Here is a 16,752-nt window from a genome sequence, read left to right as displayed (position 1 = left end):
TGGACCTGGGGCTGGGCTGCGCCCTCCACAACTGGGATTGAAAGGACAACAACTTGACTTGGAAAAGTCCTAGAGATACACACTGTTCCCCAGTAAAGTCCTGTTCCTCTTCCCCAATAAAAAAAAAAATCTTTAAAAAAAAAAAAGAAACTAAACCCAACCATATGCTGCCTTCAAGAGATGTATCTCAACTACAAGGACAACTATAAACTCAAAGTGAAAGGGTGGAAATTGACATTCCAAGCAAATGGTATTCAGAGAAAAGCTGGTATAACCAGCTTTATTCTGTTATCCGATGAAACAGACTTCAGGATAAAAAAGGTAACAAGAGACAAAGATGGACATTTCATAATGGTAAAGGGGACTATACAACAGGAAGACATAACAGTCATCCATATTTATGCCCCCAATCAGGGAGCACCAAAATATACCCAGCAACTACTAACAGAACTAAAGGGAGAAATTGACCAAAACACAATTATAGCAGGGGACCTAAATACATCATTGACAGCTATGGATAGATCATCCAAACAGAAAATAAAGAAATAGCAACCCTAAATGACACATTAAATAAAATGGAAATAACTGACATTTAGAGAGTACTTCATGCTAGAACATCAGACTATACATTCTTTTCTAGTGTACATGGAACATTCTCAAGGATAGACCATATATTGGGACATAATATCAGCCTCAGCAAATTTAAGAAGACTGAAATCATACCAAGCATATTCTCTGATCACAAGGCTTTCAAATTGGATTATCAACTGCAAAAAGAAAACAGGAAAAACCACAAATATGTGGAGATTAAACAACATACTTTTAAAGAATGACTGGGTCAAAGAAGAAATAAGAGGAGAGATCAAAAGATACATAGAAACAAATGAGAATGAAAATACATCTTATCAAACATTTTGGGATGCAGCAAAAGCAGTTTTAAGAGGGAAATTTATATCATTACAGGCCTATATCAAGAAAGAAGAAAAATCACAGATAAATAACCTCATGTTACACCTTAAAGAACTAGAAAAAGAACAAATGAAACCCAAAGTCAGCAGAAGGAAGGAAATAATAAAAATCAGAGCAGAACTAAATGAAATAGAGAACAAAAAGACAATAGAAAAAATTAATGCAACAAAGAGCTGGTTCTTTGAAAAGATTAATAAAATTGACAAACCCTTGGCTAGACTCACTAAGATAAAAAGAGAAAAGACACAAATAAACAAAATCAGAAATGAAAGAGGGGAAGTTATCATGGATGCCACAGAAATACAAAGGATCATCCAAGAATACTATGAAGGACTATATGCCACCAAATTCAATAACCTAGAAGAAATGGACAAGTTCTTAGAAACATATAACCTTCCTAGGCAGAATCACGAACTGGAAAATCTAAATAGACCGATCAACAGTAAGGAAATTGAATCAGTCATCGGAAACCTTACCAAAAGCAAAAGTCCGGGACCAGATGGTTTCACTACTGAATTCTACCAAACCTTCAAAGAGGATCTAATATTTGTCCTACTCAAATTCTTCCAAAACATTGAAGAAGAGACAATACTCCCTAACTCATTTTATGAGGCCAACATTACCCTGATACCAAAACCTGGTAAGGATAACACAAAAAAGAAAATTACAGATCAATATCTCTGATGAATACAGATGCAAAAATCCTAAACAAAATTCTAGCAAATTGAATGCAACAATGCATTAAAAAGATTATACATCATGACCAAGTAGGGTTCATCCCAGGGGCACAAGGATGGTTCAACATATGCAAATCGATCAATGTGATACACCACATAAACAAAATAAAGGACAAAAATCATATGATTGTATCAATAGATGCAGAAAAAGCGTTTGACAAGATACAACATCCATTTATGATTAAAACACTTAATAAAATGGGTATAGAAGGAAAATACCTTAACATAATAAAGGCCATATATGACAAACCCTCAGCTAATATCATAATTAATGGTGAAAAACTGAAGCCCTTTGCTCTATGTTCAGGAACATGACAGAGTTGTCCCCTATCACCTCTGCTTTTCAACATAGTATTGGAAGTCCTAGCCAGAGCAATCAGGCAAGAGAAAGAAATAAAAGGCATCCAAATTGGGAATGAAGAAGTTAAATTGTCACTTTTTGCAGATGACATGATACTATATATAGAAAACCCTAAAGACTCCACCACAAAGCTATTAGAAACAATAAACGAATACAGGAAAGTTGTCAGCTACAAAATCAACATATTATACAAAACTCCAATGCATTCCTATATACTAACAATGAAACCTCAGAAAAAGATTTTTTTTAAAAAAATTCCTTTTGCAATTGCAACAAAAACAACACCTAGGAATAAACTTAACCAAGGATGTGAAAGACCTATACACTGAAAACTAAAAGACATTTTTAAAAGAAATTGAAGAAGACACAAAGAAATGGAAAGACATTCCATGTTCATGGATTGGAAGAATCAACATAGTTAAAATGGCCATATTACCCAAAGCAATATACAGATTTAATGCAATCCCCATCAAAATCCCAATGGCATTTTTTAAAGAAATAGAACAAAAAATCATCAGATTTGTATGGAACCACAAAAGACCCCAAATAGCCAAAGCAATCCTAAGAAAAAAGAACAATGCTGGAGGTATCACACTCCCTGACTTTAGCTTGTACTACAGGGCAACAATAATCAAAACAGCATGGTATTGGCAGAAAAACAGACACACAGACCAATGGAATAGAATTGAGAACCCAGAAATAAACCCACATAAATATGGACAGATAATTTTTGACAAAGAAGCCAAAAACATACAATGGAGAAAAGACAGCCTCTTCAATAAATGGTGCTGGGAGAATTGGAAAGCCCCACTCAAAAAAATGAAATTAGACTGCTATCTGTCACCATGTACCAAAATTAATTCAAAATGGATCAAAGACCTAAACATAAGACCTGAAACAATAAACTGCATAGAAGAAAACATAGGTACTAAACTTATGGACCTTGGGTTCAAAGAGGATTTTATGAATTTGACTTCAAAGGCAAGGGAAGTAAAAGCTAAAATAAATGAATGGGACTATATCAAACTAAAAAGCTTCTGCACAGCAAAAGAAACCATTGACAAAATAAAGAGGCAACCAACCGAATAGGAGAAGATTTTTGCAAACAACACCTCTGATAAGGGGCTAATATCCAAAATATATAAGGAAGTCATAGAACTCAACAACAAAAAAACAAACAATCCAATTAAAAAATGGGCAGAGGACCTGAATAGACATTTCTCCAAAGAGGACATACAAATGGCCAATAGACATGAAAAATTGCTCAATATCACTAATCATCAGTGAAATGCAAATAAAAACTACAATGAGATATCACCTCACCCCAGTTAGAATGGCTATCATCAACAAGACAAATAGTAACAAGTGTTGGAGAGGCTGTGGAGAAAAAGGAACCCTCATACACTGTTGGTGGGAATGCAGACTGGTGCAGCCGCTATGGAAGGCAGTGTGGAGAGATTCCTCAAAAAATTAAACATAGAATTACCATGTAACCCAGCAATCCCTCTCTTGGGTATCTACCCAAAAAACCTGAAAACATTTATCCATAAAGATACATGTGGTCCGATGTTCATTGCAGCCTTATTTACGGTGGCTAAGACATGGAAACAACCAAAATGTCCTTCGATAGATGAATGGATAAAGAAGTTGTGGTATATATACACAATGGAATACTATTCGGCGGTAAGAAAAGATGATATAGGAACATTTGTGACAACATGGATGGATCTTGAGAGTGTAATGCTGAGCGAAATAAGTCAAACAGAAAAAGCAGAGAACCATGTGATTTCACTGATATGTGGTATATAAACCAAAAACAACAAAAGAACAAGACAAACAAATGAGAAACAGAAACTCATAGACACAGGCAATAGTTTAGTGGTTACCAGAGGGTAAGGGGGGTGGGGGGTGGGAGATGAGGGTAAGGGGGATCAAATATATGGTGATGGAAGGAGAACTGACTCTGGGTGGTGAACACACAATGGGATTTATAGATGATGTAATACAGAATTGTACACCTGAAATCTATGTAACTTTGCTAACAATTGTCACCCCAATAAACTTGAATTTAAAAAAAAAAACTCTCTAATTCATCTTATGAGGACAATACAACCCTGAAATCCAATCTTAAAGAATATAGTGGGGCAAGTCAACACCAAAAAAACAAACAATCCAATTAGAAAATGGGCAGAGGACCTGAAGAGACATTTCTCCAAGAGCACATAGACATGGCCAATAGACATATGAAAAAATGCTCAATGTCACTAATCATCAGAGAAATGCAAATTAAAAGCACAATGAGCTATCATTTCACACCTGGTTGGTCAGAATAGTTATCACCAACAAATCAAGAAACAAGTGTTGGCAAGGATGCGGAGCTAAGGGAACTCTCGTGACTGTTGATGGGACTGCAAATTGGTGCAGCCACTATGGAAAACAGTTTGGAGGTTCCTCAAAAAATTGAAAACCTTATGATCCAGTAATTCCACTTTTGGGTATTTATCCAAAGAAATCCAAGACACGAATTCGAAAAGAGACGTACACGCCTATGTTCACTGCAGCACTATTCACAGTAGCCAAGATATGGAAGCAACCCAAGTACCCATCAGTAGACGATTGGATAAAGAAGAGGTGGTACATTTATACAATGGATTATTACTCAACCATAAAAAAGAACGAAATCTTACCTTTTGCAACAACATGGATGGACCTAGACGGTATTAGGTTAAATGAAATAAGTAAGACTGAGAAAGACAAATACCATATGATCTTACTACATGTGGAATCTAAAGAACAAAATAAATGAACAAATAATGCAGAAACAGACTCATAGATACAGGCAGCAAACTGATGGTTGCCAGAGGGGAGGAAGATTAGGAGGCTGGGTGAAAAAGGTGACGGGATTAAGAAGTTCAAATTGGTAGTTACAAAATAGTCATGGGGATGTAAAGTACAGCATAGGCAACATAGTCAATAATGTTACAACTACGTATAGTGCCAGGTGGATACTAGACTAATGGGGGGATCACTGCATAAAGTATATAAATGTCTAACCACTATGCTGTACACCTGAAACGAACATAAAATAAATCTGAATGTCAACTGTAACTGAAAAAAATAATTAAAAATTTAAAAACATATAGTGGGGGGAAAGAGAACAGAAAAGCAAGATGCTAGATGAAGAACTGTTAATAAAATAATAGCAAACAGAATTCAATAATACATTAATAGAATCATTCAGCATGACCAAGTAGGATTTAAACCAGGAATGCAAAGTCTTGTTTTTCAGGTCATTTTACTAAAAAAGAAATAAAATAAAATCTTCTAGGTTAAAAAATCAGAAAACAGAGAAGTATTTTACAAAAATGAAGATCACCCAGAATCCTGTCACCCAGAGAGAAATCACTTAGTAATGTAGCTAAATATAAGGTCGCACTACACATTGTGGTATTCCCCTCCTCACCACACACACAATAATTTACTTAGCTTTAAAAAGATACACAGCAAGCAATGCACGTGGCCAAAAAGCAGCTGCCTCATGGGGTCTGGCCACAAGGTCAGGCCAGCTTCAGTGTCCCTCCACCGTCGGGGGCATGTTCACTTGCAAGCACTGGGCTGAACCTGGTGCAGAGAACAACTGAGGGCAGCCACCTCTTGGATTCTGCACCTACATGTCTACTACGCTTGGTGCATTGCCTCTGAGAATAAGTGCCAAGTCACATCCCCCACACTGCAGCTGCAACTCATCAATCAGGGGGTGCACAATGAATGTTTTTGAAAAACAGGTACAAGTTGTCCCGCTAACAGTCCACACTTATCTTAGCTGGGTACATTCTAGGTGGCAAACACAGAGTTGCTTTGTCTTTGCTTTTTAAAAAATAGCTTTATTGAGATACAATTCACATACCGGACAATTTGTCCATTTAACATATACAGTTGACTGGGTTTTAGTATATTCACAGGTTTGTGTGACTATCACCACAATCTAATTTTAGAACATTTCATCCTCCCTAAAAGAAACCCAAAGCCATTAGCAGTCATTCCCCATTTCCCCTCAAACCTCCCAACCCTAGGTAATCACTAACCTCCTATGTATCTCTAACCGATTCGCCTATTCTGGACATTTCATACAAACAAAATCATATAACATGTGGCTTTTTATGCCTGGCTTCTTTCACTGAGCATATTTTCAAGGTCCATCCATGTTGTATCATGTATCAGCACTTCATTTCTTTTTATTGCCAAATAATATTCCATTGTATGGACAGACCACAATTTATTTATCCATTCATCAGCTGGGGGACACTTGGGTTGTTTTCACTTTTGGGTTATTATGAATAATGCTACTATGAACATTCCTGTACAACTTTTTGAATGGATAAGTATTTTCATTTCTTTTGTGTACATACCTAGGAGTAGAATTGCTGGGTCATGTGATAACTCTGTGTTTAACTTTTTGAGGCACTGCCAAACTGTTTTCCAAAGCAGCTGCCCCATTTTACATTCCCACCAGCAATGTTTAAAGGTTCGTTTCCCCAATATCCTTGCCAACACTTGTTATTGACTGTCTTCTTTATTATACCCATTCTTGTGGGTGCAAAGCGAGTTCTCACGGTTTTTATTTGCATTTCCCTCTTCACGTGCTTGTTGGTGACAGAGTTCAGGACACACTACCCAAATTTACTACTCTTAGCTCATACTCTTTTTGTCTTATCATATTTTCCCATGACTCTCTACTCTTCATCAAACCTAGCATAAAAGCACTCAGGTTTAACTGCTTCGTCGGGTCTTCATTTCCTGATGAAGGCTCCTGTGTCATGTAAAACTCATATTAAATAAATTTGTATGCTTTCCTCTTGTTAATCTGTCTTTTGTTACATGAGCCCCAACTGAGAGTTTAGAAGGGTAGAGGGAAATTTTTTTTCCTCCCGTACATTATTTGTACATCTTTATTTGAGAAATGTCTATTCAGATCCTTTGCCCATTTTTAAATTGGGTCATTTGTCTTTTATTATTGATTTATAAGTTCTTTATAGGGCCGGCCCAGTGGCTCAGGCAGTTGGAGCTCCATGCTTCTAACTCTGAAGGCTGCCGGTTCGATTCCCACATGGGCCAGTGGGCTCTCAACCACAAGGTTGCCGGTTCGATTCCCACAAGGGATGGTGGGCTTCTCCCTTGCCCCTGCAACTAACAACGGCAACTAACAACGGTAACTGGACCTGGAACTGAATTGCGCTCTCCACAACTAAGATTGAAAGGACAGCAACTTGACTTGGGGAAAAAAAGTCCTAGAAGTACACACTGTTCCCCGATAAAGTCCTGTTCCACTTCCCCAGTAAAACTCTTTAAAAAAAAAAAAAAAAAAAAAACTATGTTAGCTTTTCTGGGTCCCTTGACCTTCCATGTGAATTTGAGGATCAACTTATCAATTTCTGCAAAGAAATTAGCTGAGATTATGACCGGGATAGCACTGAACCTGTAGATCGCTCACACTATTTTATAACCTGCTTTCCTGCTTTTTTTCCTAGTTAAATATATTATGGACACCTTTCTATTTCAATAATTACAGTGTCATTATCTTTTTTTCTTATGTAATAATTCAACAAATATTTATCAAATAATTATAGGACACAAGGTGGTCTGGTTGCAGATTATACAGAGACGAATCAGGCACGTATCCTATCTGTAAAAAGGAGCTTTCTACCTAAGAAGGTAAATAGGGCATGAACATAAATAACTGTAGTCCACGGGGCCGGCCCAGTGGCTCAGGCAGTTGGAGCTCCGTGCTCCTAACGCTGAAGGCTGCCAGTTTGATTCCCACACGGGCCAGTGGGCTCTCAACCACAAAGTTGCTGGTTTGATCCCCACATGGGCCACTGTGAGCTGCACCCTCCACAACTAGATTGAAACAACTACTTGACTTGGAGCTGATGGGTCCTGGAAAAACACAAATAAATAAACAAAATAAAATAAATTTTTAAAAACCCATAAATTAAATAAATAAATAAACAAACAATGTAGTCCAGGTATGAGAGAGAGCGCTAAAATGCTACAAGAAAGATTATTTACAAGTATGAGGAAGGAGGTAAAGCTTCCACATAGATATAGATATAGTCATTTAGCTAGACTAGAGTGTCTCAATCTTAGCACTATTGGTATTTGGGGATCATTCTGTGTGGTGGGGCCATCCTGTGCACTGTAGGATGTTTACAGCGTCCCTGGTCTCCAGTAGCACTTCCCTCCCCCAGTTGTGACAACCCAAAATGTCTCTGGACATTGCCAAATGTCCCCTGGGAGGCAAAACTGATTTCCATACTAACTATGGGTTAATCCAAATTTAAAGTTGTGGCCCCCTCAATTCAAATTTCCCTGACTTCTTAGGAATTAAAGGATTCAACAAAAATCATCCACATTTTTATATGCTTGCAATTTAAATAGCATTGTGGTATACATTAAGATGGTTGCCAATGTTTTTCAATTTAGTTCTCTGGTACCTCTTTCTTCACTCAGTTTGATTCATTAAATGTCATTATTAAACATTTCTGACTACCCATAGGGAACATGGGACATGTGGCTTATATAAATGTTGTACCTCCTCTCACTGAGTAGAAGTTAAGAGTGGCTTTATTTCATATCAGGATAACACAATAAGGTCCCTGTTACCTATTGGCTTTACATTATAATAAAAATCTTTATGTTCGTTTAAGACTAAACTATTGTGATGTTTAGTCACAAGGCATAGTTAATAAAGGGTTTCACTGAAACTATAACTAAGATTTCCCCCAAAGGTCAGAATATTTACTCTAACTTGAAATGATCATCTTATTTTCAAGGTCACTGAAGGCAAAATTTTAGATAAACACACAAAATGGCTTTCAAACTAACACAGACAGGAAACATTTGATACAGATATAATAGAAAAAAGTTTTCCCTAAAGTTATAAAGTACACCAAAAAGTCTTGATAAAGGAAACTCTGGAATTTTCTGTGTGAGTCTGTTCTTTGCCAGAACTCCCACAGCCAAGTGATGCCAGCTCAGCTGATCTATCAATGCAGTCATTGAAAGCCTCACGGCTGGGACAGATACAAATCATAAAGTAAATCCTTTGGGAAATGTAAGGGGGGAAATTAATCTCTATTTCTAAGGACAGAATTTCTCTGACATCTAGTCCAACTCCTCACTTCTGAGGCTTGGAGAGGATAAGACTTTCTTTAATTAATAGACTTAATTGTTTTTAGCAGCTTTAAGTTCACAGAACAATTGCATGGAAGTACAGAGTTCCCATATAGCTCCTCACCCCACCAATCCAGTTTCCCATGTTAATCTTGATTAAATCAATTTCACACGTGTTAATCTTGCATTTTTGTGGTACCTTTGTTACAAGTGATGAGCCAATATAGGTACATTATTGACATTAACTAAAGTCCACCGTTTACATTAGGGTTACCTCTTTGGGTTGTACGTCCTATGGCTTTTGACAAACATATTTACGGAATCATACAAAATAATTTCACTACCCTAAAAACTCTGCGTCCCATCTATTCATCCCTTCTTCCCTCCTCCTGAAACCCTGGCATTCTTTTTACTGTCTCCATAGTTTTTAGCCATTCTAATACGTGTGTAGTAGTATCTCATTGCTGGTTTAGTTTGCAATTCTTTAATGACATATGATATTGAGCATCTTTTCATGTGCTTATTTGCCATCGATATATCTATTTGGTGATATGTCCATTCATTAAATAATGAGATGTGATATTTGCATCAAAATAATGAGCAATGGCAGGAGTGGATGGAGGGGAAAATGAAACACATTTCACCATGAATTGATAGTGATTGAAGCTGGGTGGTGTGTGCATGGGTGTTTGTTCCACTATTCTCTTTTCTTTTATGTATGTTTGAAATTGTCATAATTTAAAAGTTTTTTTAAAAACCCACACATGCTAGAACTATTGTCTTTACTTCCATTAATAAATGCAACAAGACTAAAAGTATCACTACGTTTTTTTTATTGCTCCTGAACACCACTTTTCATTTTAATTAAAATTTTTGAGATAATTGTAGGTTCACATACAGTTTAAGAACTACTATAGAGACATCCTGTGTACACTTTACCCAGTTTCCCCAAAACATAACATCTTGCAAAACTATAGTATAATATCACAACCAGGATATTGATACAATCCACTCATTCAGATATCCCATTTTACTTGTACTCATTGGTGTGTGTATGTGTGTGCTATACTATTTTATCACCTGTGTAGGTTTGTGTATCGACCACCACTGTGAAGATTCTGAACAGTTCCAATGCTACAAGCAGAAGGATTCCTCATTTTGCCCTTTTCTAATCACAATCATATTTCCTGAACCCTCACCCCCAATCCCTAACCCCTGGCAGCTACTAATCTCACCTTGATTTCTAAAATTTTGTCGTTTCAAAAATGTTATATGGATGGAATCATAAAGAATGTGGCCGGGGCCAGCCCAGTGGCTCAGGCGGTTAGAGCTCCATGCTCCTAACTCCGAAGGCTGCCGGTTCGATTCCCACATGGGCCAGTGGGCTCTCAACCCACAAGGTTGCTGGTTCAACTCCTCAAGTCCCACAAGGGATGGTGGGCTCCGCCCCCTGCAACTAAAATTGAACACAGCACCTTGAGCTGAGCTGCCGCTGAGCTCCCGGATGGCTCAGATGGCTCAGTTGGTTGGAGCGCGTCCTCTCAACCACAAGGTTGCTGGTTCGACTCCCGCAAGGGATGGTGGGCTGTGCCCCCTGCAACTAGAAACGGCAACTGGACCTGAAGCTGAGCTGCGCCCTCCACAACTAAGATGGAAAGGACAACAACTTGAAGCTGAACGGCACCCTCCACAACTAAGATTGAAAGGACAACAACTTGACTTGGGAAAAAAAAAAAGGCCTGGAAGTACACACTGTTCCCCAATAAAGTCCTGTTCCCCTTCCCCAATAAAAATCTTTAAAAAAAAAAAAAAAAGTGGCGTTTTGGCACTGGCTTTTTTCGCTCAACATAATTCCCTAGAGACCCATCCAGATTGTTGTGTGTATAAATAGTTTCTTCCTTTCTATTGCGGAGTACCGTGTTTCCCTGAAAATAAGACCACGTCTTATATTAATTTTTGCTCCAAAAGACACATTAGGGCTTATGTTCAGGGGATGTCATCCTGAAAAATCATGCTAGGTCTTATTTTCCGGTTAGGTCTTATTTTCGGGGAAACACGGTAGTACTCCATGGTATGGCTATAGCTGTCTGTTTAATTATTCACCAACTGAAGGCCACCTGGGCTGACTTCAGTTTTTGGCTATCACAAATAAAGCTGCTATGAACATTCATAGATGTATTTTTCATCTAACATTTTGTTTTGCTACTAGTATACTAATTTCCCCTTCTATTCATTAATTACAGAAGATTGGTAATTTTGCAAACTTTCCAAATAAAATCTGTTGGCTTAATCGATCTATACATTTGAAGCATGTATAATTTCTCTTAAGTGAGATTATGAAGTATTTTCTTGAAGATATAATTAATTTCTCTCGCTTTTCTTCTAACATATTTTGAAAAGCAATTCTCAATAGGAATTTGTAAATGACCTTACAATTACAGACCTTTTGATGACTAAGATAGTTTTACATCAATGCTGGTTTCCTCTTTGTAATAATCAAACGAAACAATCTTGCTATACCTCCTGCCCCTCATAAATATGTATCAGGAGACAAATTTTCCAACTGATCTATCCATATGCCATCACTAAGGGCCAGAGAACATGTTACGGGTTTAAAATTTGCGCCCTGAGGTCCTTCGGCATAAAGTACAATAATGATGTAATTTACATTCAGCTACAGATATATTGAAAATTTCCAATTCACTAGAAAATTCTATTTTCAAAAGCCATTACTGATCCTTTTAAAAGCAAAGCATGCTTTTGTCGTGACTTTTTACCCGCCATCTCTTAGCTCTAAGCTAACCCTTTTTTGCTCTGCTCTTTGATGCCTGGGCTAGGACCCTGCAAATTGCTTTTCCCAAACTCCCAAGCCCGTTGCCTTCCTGGCAGTTTTTGTCAATGGAATGGGAGGTTCTGAAGGGAGATTATAAGGAAGGAGATAGGACCTCTGGTTGTCAGCTTCCATCAAGAGCCTTACCCCACACCCCCGACCCCAGGACTCCAGCCTCCAGCTTCTTTCAGCTTTCCCAGCATCACCATACCAGGTCCCCACAAAGGCAGCAGCACGCCGCAGCCATGCCTGACGTGGTGCTCAGAACAGGGGCTGTGTGGGGTGTCTCCACTAGAGATCCGTGCACCAGCCAGCACAGGACCTGTCCTCCAAGCTCCCAGGTTCTGGTAATCTCACTTCTTTCCTTTTGTTCCCCCAGCTCTAAGCATGATAGCTGCTTCTCAAAGCTACTAATATCATCCCCAGGGGTACAGGAAGCAGTGACAAATATCCGGGTTACCATGTTGTCCCCCCTTTCAGCCTTCTAACACCCATGTGACCCAATTATCTCTATTGAATCGCTCTACTGAAAACACTTAGCATGGCTTTCTGTTTTCCTGTAGCTTCTATACAATTGCATACAAAACTTTGTAATATTTTGGTATCTTATCTATTTCCTCTCCAACTAGGTCATGGTCCTTATTCAGGAGAATCGGTGGTTGAATACAGGACTTTGGAGGAGGGACAGGGAAAGGGTTAGGTGACCACCAGAGATTCTTTGGTTGTAAGCCACAAATGGACTCAGGCTAACTTAAGCAAAAAGGGAATATGGAAGGATATGAGGAGCTCACAGAATCAAAGGAGTGGGATTTGGAAAGGCTGGGAACCAGAGCCATTCCAGAGTTCCAGGAAGTACGAACCAATGGTCGGCACCTTTTGGTGCTTCACCAGTAGGAATCTACGGAATCCACATTCCAGGAAGGGCATAGCTGACTGGCCCCCACCGGGGTTAATTGTCTAACCTTTGGCTGGCGGAGAGCAAGGTATCTTGATGGACAGTCCTACTAAACTGCAAGAAGGTTGAAAAAGGAAGGAGGAGCTCACCCAAAAGAGATTTAGCACGCTATTTCCAGGAGAATGAAAAATGGTTGATGGCCAGCAATTAACAATAAATTTTCACTACAGTGAACTGCAGAAGAGGTCTTCACTTGTAAATTACAATGCATTGTATATTAAAACTTGCTTGGGCTGGAAAGCTCAGAGCAATTTTTCTAAAAGAAGGTTCGCATGTGAAGCTTCCTTGTCACTGCTTATGGATTGGGATGAGGCCAGGAGGAGTTCCCTATTCAATATTTTCTGTTTGACAAATATTTATTTACTACGCCCCAGTGATTCTAAGTCTAAGCCCCAGGGATTCTGGTCTAGGTCATTTGCTTTATTCAGTGTCACCAATGAGAAGCCCACATTGCTTAACATTAGCAGCTAACACAACAGGGTAAGTTGGCCTTTCAGAAATCCAGAGGGACACCCTACAAAGATTAAATATTAACACATTTAGAAGTATAAAACAATTACTTCACTTTACTTAAATATCACAATAGGAAATGAAAACAAAGTATAGGTTCAAACAAGTACAGTGAGTTTTTACTTTACAATAATTTTCCTTCAGCTCTCTCTCACACAACTGCATTAAACAATATTTTAAGAGAAATTACTTAGCATTCTATCACACTAAGACAACTCTTTTCATTTGTCTGCATTACTCTTCTACTATTCGTTTATCTATTTTTTTCTAAAATGTATGGGGGTTTTTCTGTTTATAAGAGTAATGCCTATCCATTGGAGAAAATTTTTAAATAAAGCAACATATGAATAAAACAACCAGCATCCACAATAATACTGGTAACCAAGAGACAATGGCTATTAATATGTTTGGGTGTTTTCTTCTGCTGCTAATGATTTGAATGAAAATGATTTGGCCAGAAACAAAATTGGTTTTCATTATGCTCCTCTTTTGCTTGTGTAATTTTCAGTTTTTCTGTAATGAGCTTTGATTTGCAATAAGAAAATCAAATGATAAAGGAATGTATAAAAGAGCAGGTGCTCTATATGTCTTGTTCGTTCCAGGTATCTCCAGAACACCAGTTGGCACACAGTAGGTACTTCAAAAATATTTCTGAATGGCTAAGATTTTCTCCAAAAACTAGTGAGACAGGGATGCTAACGAACACAGAATCACTGGGCAGCCATGTTTGGGGATATTCCCTCTCTCATTCCTTTTGGTAAGCAGTTCATTCTAACATATACAATCACTTTTGCTGTCTTAATACAAGACCGATTGAATTCAAATTCCAACTCCAACACTCACTAGCTATGTGACCTTGGCAAGAAATTTCACCACTCTCTGCCTGAGCTTCCTCATCTGGTAAACACTGGCCCAGGTGCTGGGAATACAACAAAGCTAAGACCCTGCCATCCATTTACATTCTAGGGTAGGAGGAAAGCCTATGAACAAACATGTGTCAGGTTATGATAAGTGCTATGAGAAAAAAAAAATAAAGGGGACAGAGAGTGATTACCTGTGGAGGCAAGATGAGGGAGTGTTGCTATTTTATAAAGGGTGTTCAGGCGACTAGCTAGAGGTTTCAAAAATATCCTAGTGTCCTGTGTTTTTCAAACTCCAAGTTGTGACTAAGTGCGATCACAAAATCAATGTAAAGGGTAACTTACATATTTTAAAAATGACATAAAATACCAGCGTGCATCACACATATTAAAGGTCAGCACTGTTTGGTGTAACTTGTTTAAGTTTACATACAAATGTACTAGTCTGTAAAAAACCATCAGCATGGAGAAATGGTGGTTAACACTGCAGCAATTTGGAGGTAAGCAGTCTTAGAGAAAGGTAGGTGCCTAAATAGGGCCTCTCTGGGTTAAGGTAGCCCACACCTTGTACGTGCACCTGTTGGTGCCTTACTTGATGAGTAGACTAAGCTCAGTGCAAGTGAGACAAAAAGGCAACCACAGAGAAAGTGGAAGAAAAGATGAAGACCAAAGCTAAGAAGTTGGGGTGAAAGGCAAAAAACAAAACTGAACAGTTAAAACAATTCAAAAGAGAAAACTGGTATTACATTTTTGATGCAAAAAAAGTACCTGACTGGAAAAAAGACCCAAAAAAATTTAGAGAAACAGAATTGATAGAGTCAACACACACACACACACACACACACACACACACACACACACAGCTAATGCAATATGCTGTGCATGATACTTTTGGATTAAGTGTATGATAGTGCCTGCATATTTGCAGAAACTCCTAAGTATCTGCTTCATACTCCCTTCTCTGACCCTCAGTGAACTGGACAGTACAGAGATTTTAAAACAACATCGTCTGGTAAAATTTTTCAACTCTTTAAACATTTCGTAAGTTTTGGAAATTATGCTCACCCATCAGAAATAAGTAAAATATATTAAAAGAAGACTGGAAATCAAATCGTCTGCCAAGTCTCTCTTGCTGTGCACGTGAGGAGGCACCCACTGAAGTAGAGCTGTAAAACACAATTATTCCAGAACAAGGTGGGTAAACTACAGTCCTCCGACTAAATTGAACCCTCTGCCTGTGTTCGTATGGTCCATAAGCCACAAAATTTTTCATTTTCAAGTGGTTGAAAAAATTCAAAAGAATATTTTGTGACACATGAAAACTACATGAAGTTCAAATTTCAGTGTCTATAAAGTTTTATTGGAATACAGCCAGGTTCACCCATGTTATCCAGGGCTGCTTTCTCGCTACAACGCGGCCGTTGAGTAGTTACCCCCAAAGCCTGAAATACGATCTGGTTAGAGAAACGTTTGCCAACTAGTATCCTAAAACATGAGCATGGCTGTATTGTTTAAACACCCTCCCAACTGTCTTCCCTCTCCAGCGCCTCCCCTCCTCGGCTTTGGTCTCTTAAGATTCCTGGGCCTGACGTGAAGGCATATCGTATAGGAAATCAAAGACACCCGACAGTAAATTTCTATATAAGGTAATATGAGTGGTTCTGCCACCGACTAGGTTTAACGTCTGGGTTTGTTTCCCGATCAGAAAAGTGGGCATCACAGCGGCAAATGCACGATTTCGTTTGAAAATCACCATGGTGACTTGCATGAAGGCACTTGGAAAATATCAAGGCAGCAAATGTTCCGCGGGATGCTTATACAGGGAGAGCCTCTCTCGGAGTCTGGATATAGACTATTGTTCCCTTTGCACGTAGCACCACGACCACCTCCTCCTACCCCGTCCCCTCTGCCCGGGCCCTTTCAGCCTTGTAGCCCGCTTTCTCCTCACCCCAACGCACTCCTCAGGGGCTACCAAGCTCCCGGGCAGAGGAGGGCTCAGGAAAGCCAGCCCAGGTTAGTTTCGCGGAGCTTTCCCCAGCCAGCTTCGGGTGGGTTTGCTCTAGGACACCCCGCAGGTGCTAAGAATGACTCAGCAGGGGCCTGGGGCTGGGAAGGAGACAATAACTCCAGTGCAGGGACAAAATCCTCTGAATACACGAGAGGCTGCAAATCATCGTCTGAAGGACCCAAATGTGTGAACAAACGAAAATGTAATTCAAGTCAGCTTTGGGCCTTTGGCGGCCTGCCACAGGTTTAACCTAACAGGGAGGCCCGCCGTCTTCTGCACTCAAAAAACGCCCGCGGCCTCTGCAAAAAGTCTTTGCCTCCGACAAACCCCACCTAGGCTCGCCCAGGCC

General features: G+C 39.0%; 1 long non-coding RNA gene across 1 annotated transcript in view; it reads right to left on the bottom strand.

Moving 5' to 3' along the window:
- The window catches only part of LOC141569644 (uncharacterized), a 42,164-nt gene that overhangs the window by 24,853 nt on the left and 559 nt on the right, over positions 1–16,752 (bottom strand). Inside the window, exon 2 of the long non-coding RNA XR_012493359.1 lies at positions 15,461–15,561. This is a non-coding gene — a long non-coding RNA (uncharacterized LOC141569644). The remainder of the gene's footprint in view (positions 1–15,460; positions 15,562–16,752) is intronic.

Source organism: Rhinolophus sinicus, chromosome X, assembly GCF_036562045.2.
Source record: "Rhinolophus sinicus isolate RSC01 chromosome X, ASM3656204v1, whole genome shotgun sequence".
Lineage (NCBI taxonomy): Eukaryota > Metazoa > Chordata > Mammalia > Chiroptera > Rhinolophidae > Rhinolophus > Rhinolophus sinicus.
The sequence above is the reverse complement of the archived record's forward strand: the minus strand, read 5'-3'. Positions and strand labels throughout refer to the sequence as shown.